General features: G+C 45.1%; 1 protein-coding gene across 3 annotated transcripts in view; it reads left to right on the top strand.

Moving 5' to 3' along the window:
- Positions 1–444: 444 nt before the first annotated feature.
- Positions 445–15,423, top strand: part of PHTF1 (putative homeodomain transcription factor 1) — a 272,612-nt gene continuing 257,633 nt past the window's right edge. For all 3 annotated transcript variants that reach the window (XM_044283480.1, XM_044283481.1, XM_044283482.1), the window contains exon 1: positions 445–580. The gene's annotated coding sequence lies outside the window, so the exon portion shown is untranslated. The remainder of the gene's footprint in view (positions 581–15,423) is intronic.

A 15,423-nucleotide genomic window follows, 5' to 3' on the forward strand; every position in this document is an offset into this window, starting at 1 on the left:
GGCAGCCCGCATGTGTTCGCGGGCGTACACGGCGAACTGGCCATCACCGGTCAGAAACATTAAAAAACGACTAATGCCACCTAATGAGGAAAAATTACCTAAAACACAAGGCACACACAGCATTTGTATTGCTTCGGTCATTTTTCTTGGACCTTCAGATAACCTTTTTACTTTTTACCGCAAAAAAAAAAAACTGTGGTGAAGCAAAACGCCACTAAAAAACACAAAAGTGCAGAAATAGTTATATTACTTTATTAGTCCATTAGCAAAGAGAATTTTTTTTTGATAACATACCAGGGAATTGTTATTATATATGTAAGACCAAACTACTCTACTTGGATAATAGATGTGCTATGTGTTTAGTACTACTCATCGCACTGACAGGAGGACTATCACTTTAAATGCCCTGTAACTACCATGGATTTCATAACAGACCCGGAAAAAGGAAGTGTGAGCTGCTGAGAATGTGTAGTCTGTGCTGACACCTGAGTATGTGATCTGCAGCCAGCAAATATCCATAGTGCAGTATGGGCAGTGAGTGCTTAGTCACTGGCAGTAATGCAGATTTACAGCCCAAACTGTAAGTAACATGGGTTTGCTCTGGGATTATTATCCTAATTCTAATGGCACTGTGTAAATCCATCTCACACGTACAGAATTCATTCCTCTGTTGTAGTCGTCTGCTTATTTGCTCATTCTGCAGTCAGTAGAGTCACAAGGTTTCTGCATATATTGCATTGCAATGCAGTTTTTCATCTGTTCTCATGGTCTAAACGTTTTCTATTCCCTATCATTTGGCATGCATTAGGTAGTTTCTTATACATTTATAGTCATAAATTTTTATAGTGGTATATTTAAGCTTTAGAAATGTTACCATTCAGCGTGACTGCGATGTACGAGACCTGTTGGATGCTGGATCAAGAAATAGTCTGGATTAATGGACAGTCATAGAATTGATAAACTCTTGTAAAGTTAGAGAACTTTTTAGGGAGAAAACTTTGCTGCTATCGCTGTTTTCTCATCGGAGATATGTCCCAACTGGTTGTCTCTGTTGTGTATTCTGCTTCTGGTCTTGTGAAATTTCATGTTACACAGTAGGTCAGAGCTTTTACACAGACAGATAATTTTTCTGAAGCAAGTGCTGATTGACTAGATAGCAAGTCTATTAGCTTGAAAGCGTCTGTAAGAACAGTTCATTTCCATCAGAAGCAATAATCCTCGATCACTGACAAATTAATGAATTATCATTCATTTGATGTCATTATTTCACACTTGCGGCAGAGTGAGCCGGCAAGCACTTCCAGCGCGGTCTCATCCGGAAAAACGGATCCGGCATTTATTTTTTTTACATTTTAAAGGTCTGCGCATTTTTAATGCCAGGTCCAGCACGAATACATTCCTACGGCATTCTGGCAAGTCTTCAGTTCTTTTGGCCGGAGATAAAACCGTAGCATGCTGCAGTTTTATCTTTTGCCTGATCAGTCAAAAAGACTGAACTGAAGACATCCTGATGCATCCTGAACGGATTACTCTCTATTCAGTATGCATGGGAATAAAACTGATCTGTTATTTTCCGGTATAGAGCCCCTGTGACGGAACTCTATGCTGGAAAAGAAAAACGCAAGTGTGAAAGTACCCTAAAGCCTATTTCTCATGGGCATTGCGTGTGAGGGCCGGATAGGATGCGGGTGCGTCGCGGGAAAATGCGAGTGCAAAGCGTTTTAATGCGTTTTGCACGTGCGTGTTTGGTACCCAGACCCAAACCCGGACTTCTTCACAGAAGTTCGGGTTTGGGTTAGGGTTAGGTGTTGTGTAGATTTTATTATTTTCCCTTATAACATGGTTATAAGGGAAAATAATAGCATTCTTAATACAGAATGCTTAGTAAATTAGGGATGTTATAAGGGAAAATAATAAAGATCGTGTCCCCATCCCGATAGTCACCTAGCAACCATGCGTGAAAATCGCACTGCATCCGCACTTGCTTGCGGATGCTTGCGATTTTCACACAGCCCCTTTCACTTCTATGGGGCCTGCTTTGCGTGAAAAAATGCACATAGAGCATGCTGTGATTTTCACGCAACGCACAAGTGATGCGTGAATATCACCGCTCATATGCACAGCCCCATAGAAATGAATGGGTCCGGATTCACTGCGGGTGCAATGCGTTCACCTCACGCATTGCACCCGTGTAAAAACTTGCCCGTGTGAAAGAAGCCTAAGAGATTTAATTTATGCTATGTGAACGCTTTGCTACATTAGGCTAAGCTTAGGTTTTGCTTTAGTAAACCAAAGAGGATAAATGTACTAGGAATTACTTGAAAGTGGGTTAACCACTTTACGTCCGCCCATAGGATATAAACGTCCTATGGGTGGACCTCTATTTCTGAAAGCACGTTTTAAAACGTCCTTTCAGAAATAGCAGCTGCACGCTAATCGTGCAGCTGCTGATCGGGTTGCCCGCTGTCAGTGACAGCAGGGCAACCCAGAGATAAGGCAGGGACAGTTCCCAGCGCTGTGTCTGCAGAGCAGGAAGCGCTATGCGCTTCCTGTTCCGGCCCGGCGGTCATGTGACCGCCGGGACCGGAGCGTGCAGGAGCTGTGTGAGGTCTCTCACAGACCTCAATCAGCCCTGCACTGAGGCTGTACAGCGCAGAATCATGCTGTACAGCCTCTCTGGGGGGTGTATTTCCACTGTAACTGGGGCTACTATGTCAGCCCCAGTTACAGGAGAAATCAACAGTGAAAAAAAAAAGAAAAAGTGAAGCAAATGTCCCCCAGAGGTCTTGTATGACCTTATGGGGGACGAAAAGTGTAAAAAAAAATAAAACAAAATAAAGGGTTGAAAAAAATAAAATAAAAAAAAGTTTCACATGTAAAAAAAAAGGTCCCCAAGTAAGGAATAAAAAAAATGGAAAAAATAAAATAAAATAGACATATTTGGTATTGCCACGTCCGTAAAAACCAGCTCTATAAAAATATCACATGAGCTAACCCCTCGGGTGAACACCGTAAAAAAAAAAAAAAAAAAAACTGTGTCAAAACAAGCAATTTTTGTCACCTTGCATCACAAAAGGTGCAACACCAAGTGATCAAAAATGCGTATGTCCCACAAAATGGTACCAATAAAACCGTCACCTCATCCCGCAAAAAATGAGCCCCTACATAAGAAAATCTCTCAAAAAATAAAAAAAACTATAGCTCTTAGAACATGGAGACACTAAAACATCATTTTTTGGTTTCAAAAATGCTATTATTGTGTTAAAGTGAAACAAATAAAAAAAAGTATACATATTAGGTATTGCCGCGTCCGTAAAAACCAGCTCTATAAAAATATCACATGAGTTAACCCCTCAGATGAACACCGTAAAAAAAAAAAAAAAAAAACTGTCAAAACAAGCAATTTTTGTCACCTTGCATCACAAAAGATGCAACACCAAGTGATCAAAAACGCGTATGTCCCACAAAATGGTACCAATAAAACCGTCACCTCATCCCGCAAAAAATGAGCCCCTACATAAGAAAATCTCTCAAAAAATAAAAAAACTATAGCTATCAGAACATGGACACATTAAAACATAATTTTTTTGTTTCAAAAATGCTATTATTGTGTAAAACTTTAATAAATGAGAAAAAGTATACATATTAGGTATCGCCACGTCCATAACAATCTGCTCTATAAAAATGTCACTTGACTGAACCCCTCAGGTGAACGCTGTAAAAATAAATAAATAGAAACTGTGCTAAAACAACCAATTTTTTGGTCACCTTGCCCCATAAAGTGTTATAATGAATGATCAAAAAATCATATGTACCCAAAAATAGTACTAATAAAACTGGCACCTTATCCCCTAATTTCCAAAATGGGGTCACTTCTTGGGAGTTTCTACTGTAAGGGTGCATCAGGGGGCTTCAAATGGGACATGGCATCTAAAAACCATGTGGAGTTCCTTTTCTTCTGCGCCCTGCCGTGTGCCCATACAGCAGTTTACGACCACATGTGGGGTGTTTCTGTAAACCGCAGAATCTGGGTAATAAATATTGAGTTTTGTTTGGCTGTTAACCATCGATGTGTTAAAGAAAAAATTGGATTAAAATGGAAAATCTGCCCAAAAAGTGAAATTTAAAAATTTGATCTCCATTTTCCTTTAATTCTTGTGGAACGCATAAAGGGTTAACAAAGTTTGTAAAATCAGTTTTGAGTAACTTGAGGGGTGTAGTTTCTACAATGGGGTCATTTATGGGGGTATCCACTATGTAGGCCCCACAAAGTGACTTCAGACCTGAACTGGTCCTTATAAAGTGGGTTTTGGCAATTTTCTTAAAAATTAGAAGAATTTCTTCTAAACTTCTAAGCCTTCTAACGTCCTAAAAAAATAAAATGACATTTCCAAAATGATGCCAACATAAAGTAGACATATGGGGAATGTTAAATAATAAATATTTTATGAGGTATCACTTTCTGTTTTAAAAGCAGAGAAATTGAAATTTAGAAAATTGCGAATTTTTCACATTTTTGGGTAAATTTGGGATGTTTTCATAAATAAAGGTGAAATATTTTGACTCAAATTTATGACGATCATGAAGTACAATGTGTCACGAGAAAACAATCTCTGAATGACTTGGATAAATAAAGGCGTTCCAAAGTTATTACCACATGAAGTGAGATATGTCAGTTTTGCAAAATTAGGCCTGGTCAGGAAGGGGGCAAATGGCCCAGATGGGAAGTGGTTAAAAAATGTAGCATGCTGTAGCTATTGTCTTTTTTCACATCACCTTTTTTATATGGGAAAATGCCATGAAGAAAATACTAGTGAACAAACGTACTGTTAGGGCTCATTCACACGACTGTATGTCTTTTTCAGTGTTTTGCGGCCTGTTTTTTCCAAATCCATTTGTCAGTTTTTTTTTGCCAGTAGTGTTTCCAATTAGGTTCCGTTTTTCTGTTCCATTTTTCCATATGGCATATACAGTATACAGTAATTACATAGAAAAAATTGGGCTGGGCATAACATTTTCAATAGATAGTTTCACAAAAACAGAACAGATACGGAAGACATACAGAGTACATTCCGTATGTGTTCTGTTTTTTTGTGGACCCATTGACTTGACTGGAGCCACGAAACGTGATTTGCGGGCAATAATAGGACATGTTCTATCTTCCAACGGAATGGAAAAACAGGAATGCGGAAACGGAATGCATACGACGTACATTCCTTTTTTTTGTGGAACCATTGAAATTAAATATACGGAACACAAAAAACATCGCGTATACAGAACACAAAAAACGTTTGTGTGAACGAGCCCTTAACAAAACAATGGTGTAAAGAAACAGTGAAAAACCCAGGTGGCAAAAAAAACTAAAACAATACTACATGCAATTATTTAGTTTTTTTTTGGTAAACAACTTTGAACTAAATTTGTGTAGGGACTAGGGTTGATTGAGCATGCTCCGCTCGAGCATCTCGTTGCTCGGCACATGGCGGTACTCGACCAAGTATCGCATGTGCTCGAGTGCAATGCTCGAGGCTCCTTCACGCACGTTTCGCGGCAGCTGAGCAGCCAATAAACGTGCAGGAAAGTACTGCCCTCACTGTAATGCCAGTAGCCATGTTGGCTACTGGCATTACAGTGATTGGCTGGCCGGAATGCGTCATCGGGTGCTGTATAGCACCCGATGACGCATGTTCGGCTTATTCGTAGTCAGGGAGAGCTGAGCATAGGAAGGGACAGAGAGTGTAGGAGAGTGACAAAAAGTCCTTGTAAGGACAATTATGTATGACTGCAGCAAAGTATGTTTGTAGCGCAATCTGCGCTAAATTGCTCAGTGTTAGGGCTCGTTCACACGACCGTTGGTGTCCCGTTCCCGTGTTGCGGACCGCATTTGCGGATCTGCAATACACGGGCACCATTCCGTTGTCATTCTGCATTACGGATGCAGACCCATTCATTTCAATGGGTCCGCAAATGCAGAGATGCGGAACGGAAGCACGGAATGGAACACTACGGAAGCACTACGGAGTGCTTTCTGGGGTTCTGTTCCGTTGTACAAAAAACATTTCAGAGACCCAAAAGACCTTTTAAGGACTATTGTGTGTGCCAGCAGCATCCTGCGCTAAATACTGTGTAATAGGTTGCTGCGGACAGTTAAATTATCCGTGCCACATCTCCTGTGTAAAGTGTGCGCATCCCAAAAATATCAGTGACATCCAGTGTACTTTTTCTATAGACATGTCCGCTGCGGACAGTTAAGTTATCTGCGCCACATCTCCTGTGTAAAGTGTGTGCATCCCTAAAATATCAGTGACATCCAGTGTACTTTTCCCGTAGACATGTCCGCTGCAGACAGTTAAATTATCTGCACCACGTCTCCTGTTTAAAGTGTGTGCATCCCTAAAATATCAGTGACATCCAGTGTACTTTTATCGTAGACGGTGTCCGCTGCGGACAGATAAATTATCCGTGCCACATCTCCTGTTTAAAGTGTGCGCATCCCTAAAATATCAGTGACATCCAGTGTACTTTTTCTGTAGACACTGCGAACAGTGACATTACCTGTGGTACCTGTCCTGTATAACGTTTCCTCATCACAAATACCTTTGTACATTTTTTTTTTTCGCACACACTTCCAAATCCTACGCTACTGTATGTGTGACATACTTTCAAGCATATATCACAATTAAAATGAAGAAGGCGAGCAGTATGGGACGGGGAAGTGGCCGTGATGCTGATGGTGCACGCAGAGGCCGTGGCCCTGGGCACGGAGAAACTGTGCCTGCTGCCAGAGCACAAGAAAAACAATCATCCGTGATACCTAGCTTCATGTCCCAGTTTGCAGGGCGGTGCAGAACAATGCTCGCGAAGTCAGCCCAGTGCGAGCAGGTGGTCAGATGGATTGCAGCAAATAATGCTTCCAGTCAGTTAAGCACCACCCTGTCTTGCACAAAGTCCAGTCTCAGTAGCCAGGAGTCTGGTCAACACAATCCTCACCCTGATCCTCCTTCCTTCCGCCATCTACAGTCTGGCCAAACAAGTCATTCCACACTCGGATATTCCGAGGACCTCTTTTTATCGCCATTACTTCATTTGGCCCTCTCGCCAAGAACGCTTGAAGAGGGACATGAGATCTTGTGCCCTGATTCCCAACCTCTTGAGCATCCACGGTCACAAAAACATGACGGTGGGGAACGGCAATTAGTGTTTAATGAGGTGGATGACGATAAGACACAGTTGCCAATGAGTCAGCCACAATTACTGTCTCAAGAGATTGATGAATTTGTCAGTCACTGAGGTTGTGATTAGGTCAACAAATCAGGAGGATGATCAGAGTGAGGAAGTGGATGAGGAGGTGATGGATGATGAGGTCACTGACCCAACCTGCGAAAGTGGAAAGCCGTGCGAGGACAGCAGTACAGAGGGGGAGGGATCTGCAGCACCGCAACAGGCTGGAAGAGGCACCGCAACAGGCTGGAACAGGCCCACAACTGTTCCACGGCGCATCTCCTTGTGGAAGTCTCCCTTGCCAATGGATAGATTTTCCACATTATGACACTTTTTTGAGGAAAGTGCAGACGACCACCAGCATGATCCGCCACATGGCATCCAAGCACCATAATAAGTGGGACGAACGTCTGGGTCCACAATCTGTGCATGCGGGTCACACCACTGCCTCCTCTTCACCTATGTTACATGCTGGCTATTCCCCTGTCGAAGGCGTAGGCCCGTATGCCTCTTGCCCTGCAACTGGACATTCGCAAGCACTATCAGCGACCACATCCACTTCCGTGTCCCAGCACAGCGCACAAATGTCCTTACCCCAGGCCTTTGAACGCAAGCGAAAATACCCAGCCACCCACCCACAGGCCATAGCACTAAATGCTCAGATTTCCAAATTACTGGCCCTGGAAATGTTGCCATTTAGGCTTGTGGACACTGAGGCCTTCCACAGCCTGATGTCAGCGGCCGTCCGGCGTTACACAGTCCCCAGCCGCCACTATTTTTCAAGGTGTGCCGTGCCTGCCTTACACCAACATGTGTCCCGTAACATCACACGTGCCCTGACCAATGCAGTTACTGGGAAGGTCCACTTAATCACGGACACATGGACAAGTGCATTCGGCCAGGGACGCTACATTTCCCTGACGGCACACTGGGTGAATGTTGTGGAGGCTGGGAGCGAGTCATACTCTGGGATGGCAGAGGTGCTACCAATGCCAAGGATTGCGGTCCCTACGTCGATCAGGGTTTCCGCCAGCACCTACGTTAGTGGCTCCAAGCCCCACTTCTCCTCCTCTGCCTCCTACTCCACTTCCATCTCCGAATTATCTGCGTGCAGCACCAGTCCGTCATCAGTCGGTAGCTGAAAGCAGTGTAACACTGCAGTGGGGAAGCGGAAACAAGCCGTGCTGAAGCTGATATGCTTAGAGGACAAACAGCACACCGCCGCAGAGCTGTGGCAGGGGATAAGAGACCAGACTGAGCTGGGGCTCTCGCCACTCAACCTACAACCAGGTATGGTTGTGTCTGATAATGGTCGTAACTTTGTGGCGGCTTTGGAGCTCGGCAAGCTCAGACACATGTTGGCCAGGCTTTGTGAGCAGCAGAGGGCAGTAGTGGAATACCAGCTGCAACAAGGTCGTCACCTTTCCAGTCAGCTTCTGCTATTCACAAGCGAGGATTGGGCATGGATGTCTGACCTCTGTGAGGTTTTAAGAAACTTTAAGGAGTCAACACAGATGGTGAGTGGCGATAACGCTATTATCAGCGTAACCATCCAACTTCTGTGCCTACTCAAACACTTGCTGCTCACAATTAAGGATGATGCTTTGCATGTGGAAGAGGTGGAAACGAGGAAAGATATTACACAGGGTGATAGCCAAACCACCCTCAGTTCGTCTTCTCAGCGAGAATTGGATGAGGAGGAGGAGCAGGAGACAGTTGCCTCCACTACAGAGGGTAGTACCCATGGAAGTTGCATCTGTTCAGCGTGGTTGGGCAGAAGAGGAGGAAGAGGATGAGGAGATTGAGAGTGATCCACCTGATGACAACAGTGAAGTCTTGCCTGTTGGTACTCTGGCACACATGGCTGACTTTATGTTAGGCTGCCTTTCCCGCAACCCGCGCATTATATGCATTTTAGACAACACAAATTACTGGTTGTTCACCCTTCTTGACCCCGCTACAAAGAGAACTTCTCATCCCTAATTTCTCTGGTGGAGAGGACGAGCAAAATGGTGCAATACCAGAAGATCCTTGTTGAAAAATTGCTCCAAAATTTCCATCTGACAATGCTGGCGGCAGAGTCCGTAGTTCCTTGGCCAACCGAGGAAGGGAGACAAGGGGAACACACAGCAGTTCCAACAGAGGCAGGGCAACACTCTCCAAAGCCTGGGACAGTTTCATGACACCCCGTCAGCACCCTCACCCTGATGCACGGCCTAGTGTCACAAGGAGGGAAAATTTTTGGAAGATGGTGAAGGAGTACATAGCAGACTGTGTCAGTGTCCTCAATGATCCCTTAGTGCCTTACAGCTGCTGGGTGTCCAGTGTCCATTCTGGACACGTGGCATGAACTGGCGCTCTACGCATTGGAGGTGCTGGCCTACCCTGCCGCCAGCGTTTTGTCTGAGCGGGTATTTAGTGCTGCTAGACGCATTATAACAGATAAGCGTATCTGCCTGTCAAACTGAAAATGCTGGCAGGTTGACTCATATAAAAATGAACAAGGCCTGGATTGACCGTGACTTCTCGACTCCACCAGATGAAAGCTGATGCACATAAAGGCACTTTAAATTAGTTGTTTATAATGTACTTAATACACAGTATTCCCATGCACCCCTTCCACCCCTTCCACCACAAACAAGGGTATATGGTTGAATCTTTCTTTTCTCATTCTCCTTCTCCTCTTCCATCATATCACAAGTGCTTATTCATCACATATATTCCCCTCTCATATATATAATCCCTTTGCATATAATGTTTTACAGGGTCTGCTCACCAGTAGGCCCTCACCTACAATATTTTACAGGGTCAGCTCACCAGCAGGCCCTCGCATATAATTTTTTACAGGGTCAGCTCACCAGCAGGCCCTCGCATATAATGTTTTACAGGGTCAGCTCACCAGCAGGCCCTTGCATATAATTTTTTAGACAGTCAGCTCACCAGCAGGCCCTTGCATATAATGTTTTACAGGGTCAGCTCACCAGCAGGCCTTCACCTACAACCTTTTAGAGGGTCAGCTCACCAGCAGGCCCGCACCTCAAATCTTTTACAGGGTCAGCTCACCAGCAGACCCTGACATATAATTTTTTACAGGGTCATCTCACCAGCAGGCCCTCACCTACAACCTTTTATAGGGTTAGCTCACCAGCAGGCCCGCACCTCAAATCTTTTACAGGGTCAGCTCACCTGAAGGCCCTTGCATATAATGTTTAAGATGGTCCGCTCACCTGCAGGCCCTCACCTACAACTTTTAGAGGGTCAGCTCACCAGCAGGCCCGCACCTAAAATATTTTACAGGGTCAGCTCACCAGCAGGATTTTGCATATAATCGTTTACAAGGTCAGCTTACCAGCAGGCCTTCACCTAAAATCTTTTACAGGGTCAGCTCACCAGCAGGCCCTCGCATATACTTTTTTACAGGGTCAGCTCACCAGCAGGCCTTCACCTACAATCTTTTACAGGGTCAGCTCACCAGCACGCACACACCTAAAATCTTTTACAGGGTCAGCTCACCAGCAGGATTTTGCATATAATCGTTTACAAGGTCAGCTTACCAGCAGGCCTTCACCTAAAATCTTTTACAGGGTCAGCTCACCTGCAGGCCCTCACATATAATGTTTTACAGGGTCAGCTCACCAGCAGGCCTTCACCTACAATCTTTTACAGGGTCAGCTCACCTGAAGACCATTGCATATAATGTTTTAGACGGTCAGCTCACCTGCAGGCCCTCACCTACAACCTTTTACAGGGTCAGCTCACCTGAAGGCCCTCGCATATAATGTTTTAGAGGGTCAGCTCACCTGCGGGCCCTTACCTACAACCTTTTAGAGGGTCAGCTCACCAGCAGGCCTGCACCTAATATCTTTTACAGGGTCAGCTCACCAGCAGGCCCGCACCTAATATCTTTTACAGGGTCAGCTCACCAGCAGGCCCTCGCATATAATCTTTTACAGGGTCATCTCACCAGCCGGCCTTCACCTACAATTATTTACAGGGTCAGCTCACCAGCAGGCCCGCACCTAAAATCTTTTACAAGGTCAGCTCACCAGCAGGCCCTCGCATATAATTTTTTACAGGGTCACCTCACCAGCAGGGCTTCACCTAAAATCTTTTACAGGGTCAGCTTACCAGCAGGCCTTCACCTAAAATCTTTTACAGGATCAGCTCACCTGCAGGCCCGCACCTAAAATCTTTTACAGGGTCAGCTCACCTGCAGGCCCACACCTAAAATCTTTTACAGGGTCAGCTTACCTGCAGGCCCTCACCTAATTATACCTAATAGGTAATTTGCGTGCATGCTGCCTTGCTTGGATGTGGTAGCCGTAGCTGTTTTTCAGGCTCTCTCTCCGGAATCGAACCATGATTCCCCCGAGGACGTGCGAGGACGTGCGATCGGCCCCAGGTTATCTAGAGTCATCAAAGCGGCAGCAGGCCCTCGCCCATAATGTTTTAGATGGTCAGATCAGCAGGCCCTTGCTCCAAATGTTTTTTAGGGTCACCAGCAGGCCATCAATCATAATTTTTCAAGGCTGTGCATGATTCCCTCCTTTATGTGTAACAAAGGGTGTATTGGAGTGCCGGTTCCATGTAATTTTTGGCAGCCCTTTCACTTAGTGCATAGGCTTTATGAGTGTAGGACAATGTACCCCAATAAATGAGGCCTTCCTTTATGTGATATACAAGTTGTATCGGAGTGCCTCTTCCTTGTAATTGTTGGCAGCACTTGCACTTTATATACAAGTAAATATACAGGAAAGAATTGTCACAACCAGACAGCTGAGAAGCTCTGACAGAAGCCTTTCAGAACCTCCTCCTTGAGTTCTCTTTGTTGTGCTGTTCAGTTCCTCATCTCGTTAGCCTCTCTCAGCTGTCATGTAGTGGGACTGATTGCTTCCCTTTAAATTCCTCCCCATGGGGCATTACTGGGCGGCTTATACTACTTCCTGGAGTGTGTGTGCATGCTGATCTTGTTGTCCAGTCTGCTACAAAGTTAAGTGCTGAACATTTATCTGTTATTTTCTGTTTGCTGGATCCCAGGTGACCCTGACTCCCTCCGTGTCTGGTGTAGGGAGCCGGTGGTCGTGTCCCCTCACTATTGTAGGGTGTTCAGGGGTTTTATAGTCGAGGTACGTGGATATGCAACCATCCACCTCTGGGATCTTTGCATAGGCTGAGCAGCCAGGGAAGGTCTCAGGTCTTGTGCAGGGGTCTCTCTTTGGTTCCTAAGCTTTGGATCCACGCAGTCATATGCATGTTGCTTTGTCTTGTTTCCTGTACACCGTCTGAGAGTGGAGTTCAGGATTTGCCCCCGCACAGGGAGTACGATTGCCCTATTAATCTCATCCCAGGCGCCAAACTGTCTAAATCTCGTTTATACAATCTTTCCCAACCTGAGAGGATCGCTATGCGTGCTTATATCTCTGAGAGTCTGAGAAAAGGACACATACGACCCTCGAACTCACCTGTTGCCGCTGGTTTTTTCTTTGTTAAGAAAAAAGATGGTTCTTTAAGACCTTGTCTGGATTTCAGGGAGCTGAACAGTATCGCTATTCGTGACCCTTATCCGCTTCCTCTGATCCCGGACCTGTTTAACCAGGTTGTTGGGGCTAAAGTCTTTTCCAAATTAGATCTAAGAGGGGCATACAACCTGGTCAGGGTCAGAGAAGGAGACGATTGGAAGACGGCTTTCAATACCCCTGAGGGCCATTTTGAGAATTTGGTTATGCCTTTTGGTTTTTTGGTTTGATGAATGCCCCAGCCGTTTTTCAGCATTTCGTGAACAGCATTTTTTATCATTTGATGGGAAAATTTGTATTAGTGTATTTGGATGACATTTAGATTTTTTCTCCTGATTTCAAAACTCATAAGGAACATTTACGTCAGGTCTTGCTCATCCTGCGGGAGAATAAATTATATGCGAAACTGGAAAAATGTGTGTTTGCGGTTCCAGAAATTCAATTTCTGGGGTTTCTTCTCTCCGCTTCTGGTTTTCGCATGGACCCCGAGAAGGTCCGCGTTGTGCTTGAGTGGGAGCTTCCTGAGAATCAGAAGGCGCTGATGCGTTTTTTGGGCTTTGCCAATTATTACAGGAAGTTTATTTTGAATTATTCCTCTATTGTTAAACCACTCACTGATATGACCAGAAAGGGGGTAGATTTTTCTTCTTGGTCAGTAGAGGCGCGTAAGGCTTTTTCTAATATCAAGGAGAGTTTTGCTTCCGCTCCCATCTTGGTGCAACCTGATATTTCTTTACCCTTCATAGTTGAGGTTGATGCTTCTGAGGTGGGTGTGGGGGCGGTCTTGTCTCAGGGTTCCTCTCCTGCCAAATGGCGACCGTGTGCCTTTTTCTCGAAAAAAAACTCTCCTCCGCAGAGAGAAATTACGATGTGGGAGATAGGGAATTGCGCTCTGGGCCCTCTGAATCAAGAGGATTGGTGTTCTTTTTTGTCCCTTGCTGAGTTTGCTTTAAATAACCGTCGTCAGGAGTCCTCTAATAACCATTTTTTGGTGCATATGGGTTTCATCCGCAGTTTGGGACTTTCTCGGGAGAGGGGTCTTCTGGTTTACCTGATGAGGACAGATTCTCCTCGTCTTTGTCATCTATTTGGCAAAAGATTCAGGATAATCTAAAGAGCATGAGTGAGAGATATAAGCGTGTGGCAGATAAGAGACGTGTGCTTGGTCCGGACCTGAATGTTGGTGATCTGGTGTGGTTGTCTACCAAGAATATCAAATTGAGGGATCCCTCCTGGAAGTTGGGTCCTAGGTTTATTGGGCCTTACAAAATCCTGTCTGTCATCAATCCTGTTGCCTACCGTCTTGATCTTCCTCAGACTTGGAAGATCCATAATGTTTTTCATAAGTCCTTATTGAAACCTTATGTTCAACCCATTGTACCCTGGCCTTTGCCTCCTCCTCCGATTATGGTTGATGGGAATCTTGAATTTCAGGTCTCTAGGATTGTGGATTCTCGTCTTGTCCGCGGTTCTCTTCAGTACCTTGTTCATTGGGAGGGTTATGGTCCTGAGGAGAGGATGTGGGTCCCAGCGACGGACATTAAGGCCTCTCGTCTCATCAGGGCTTTCCATAGGTCCCATCCTGAGAAGGTGGGCTCTGAGTGTCCGGAGTCCACTCGTAGAGGGAGGGGTACTGTCACAACCAGACAGCTGAGAAGCTCTGACAGAAGCCTTTCAGAACCTCCTCCTTGAGTTCTCTTTGTTGTGCTGTTCAGTTCCTCATCTCGTTAGCCTCTCTCAGCTGTCATGTAGTGGGACTGATTGCTTCCCTTTAAATTCCTCCCCATGGGGCATTACTGGGCGGCTTATACTACTTCCTGGAGTGTGTGTGCATGCTGATCTTGTTTTCCAGTCTGCTATAAAGTTAAGTGCTGAACATTTATCTGTTATTTTCTGTTTGCTGGATCCCAGGTGACCCTGACTCCCTCCGTGTCTGGTGTAGGGAGCCGGTGGTCGTGTCCCCTCACTATTGTAGGGTGTTCAGAGGTTTTATAGTCGAGGTACGTGGATATGCAACCATCCACCTCTGGGATCTTTGCATAGGCTGAGCAGCCAGGGAAAGTCTCAGGTCTTGTGCAGGGGTCTCCCTTTGGTTCCTAAGCTTTGTCTTGTTTCCTGTACACCGTCCGTGACAAGAATGTTTCCTAACAATTTTCCCTCAAAAATGTATTTTATCTTCGATTTGGTGCATATTATTGTCAGTCTGTAAAAGTGGCGTACTACTCGGACAACATCGTTCCCAGCAGCGACCTGGGAGTCCAGACATCCTCCCCATGCTGTTCCCAAACCATTTAGGTGGTGTTTCCATCATTTTCTGACCTTTTCCTATTAAACAGGCACCCTCCCCTCTTCAGAGCAGGGGGTGCCTGGTTTAATGCTCGGGTTCTCCCTTTGACTTCCATTATACTTGGGTGCTCGGAAGAGCACCCGAGCATTCAGATGTGTTCAGCCAGGGCACCTGAGCACTTTGGTGCTCGATCAACAGTAGTAGGGACCCTAAAGGAAATCTGTCAGCACAGATGTCACAGTTTGATTCATCATATAGGTCGTAGGGAGAACAGTGTACGGTAAGTTTTCTTTGGGCAATGGCCATGCAGGTTAGATGACCAAGAAATCCAAGCTTTAATCCCCTTTGCTGATCAAATGCACTGAACATTCCCCAGCCCCTCTGCTCTTATTGACAGCT

Source organism: Bufo gargarizans, chromosome 3, assembly GCF_014858855.1.
Source record: "Bufo gargarizans isolate SCDJY-AF-19 chromosome 3, ASM1485885v1, whole genome shotgun sequence".
In the NCBI taxonomy this organism is placed as follows: domain Eukaryota; kingdom Metazoa; phylum Chordata; class Amphibia; order Anura; family Bufonidae; genus Bufo; species Bufo gargarizans.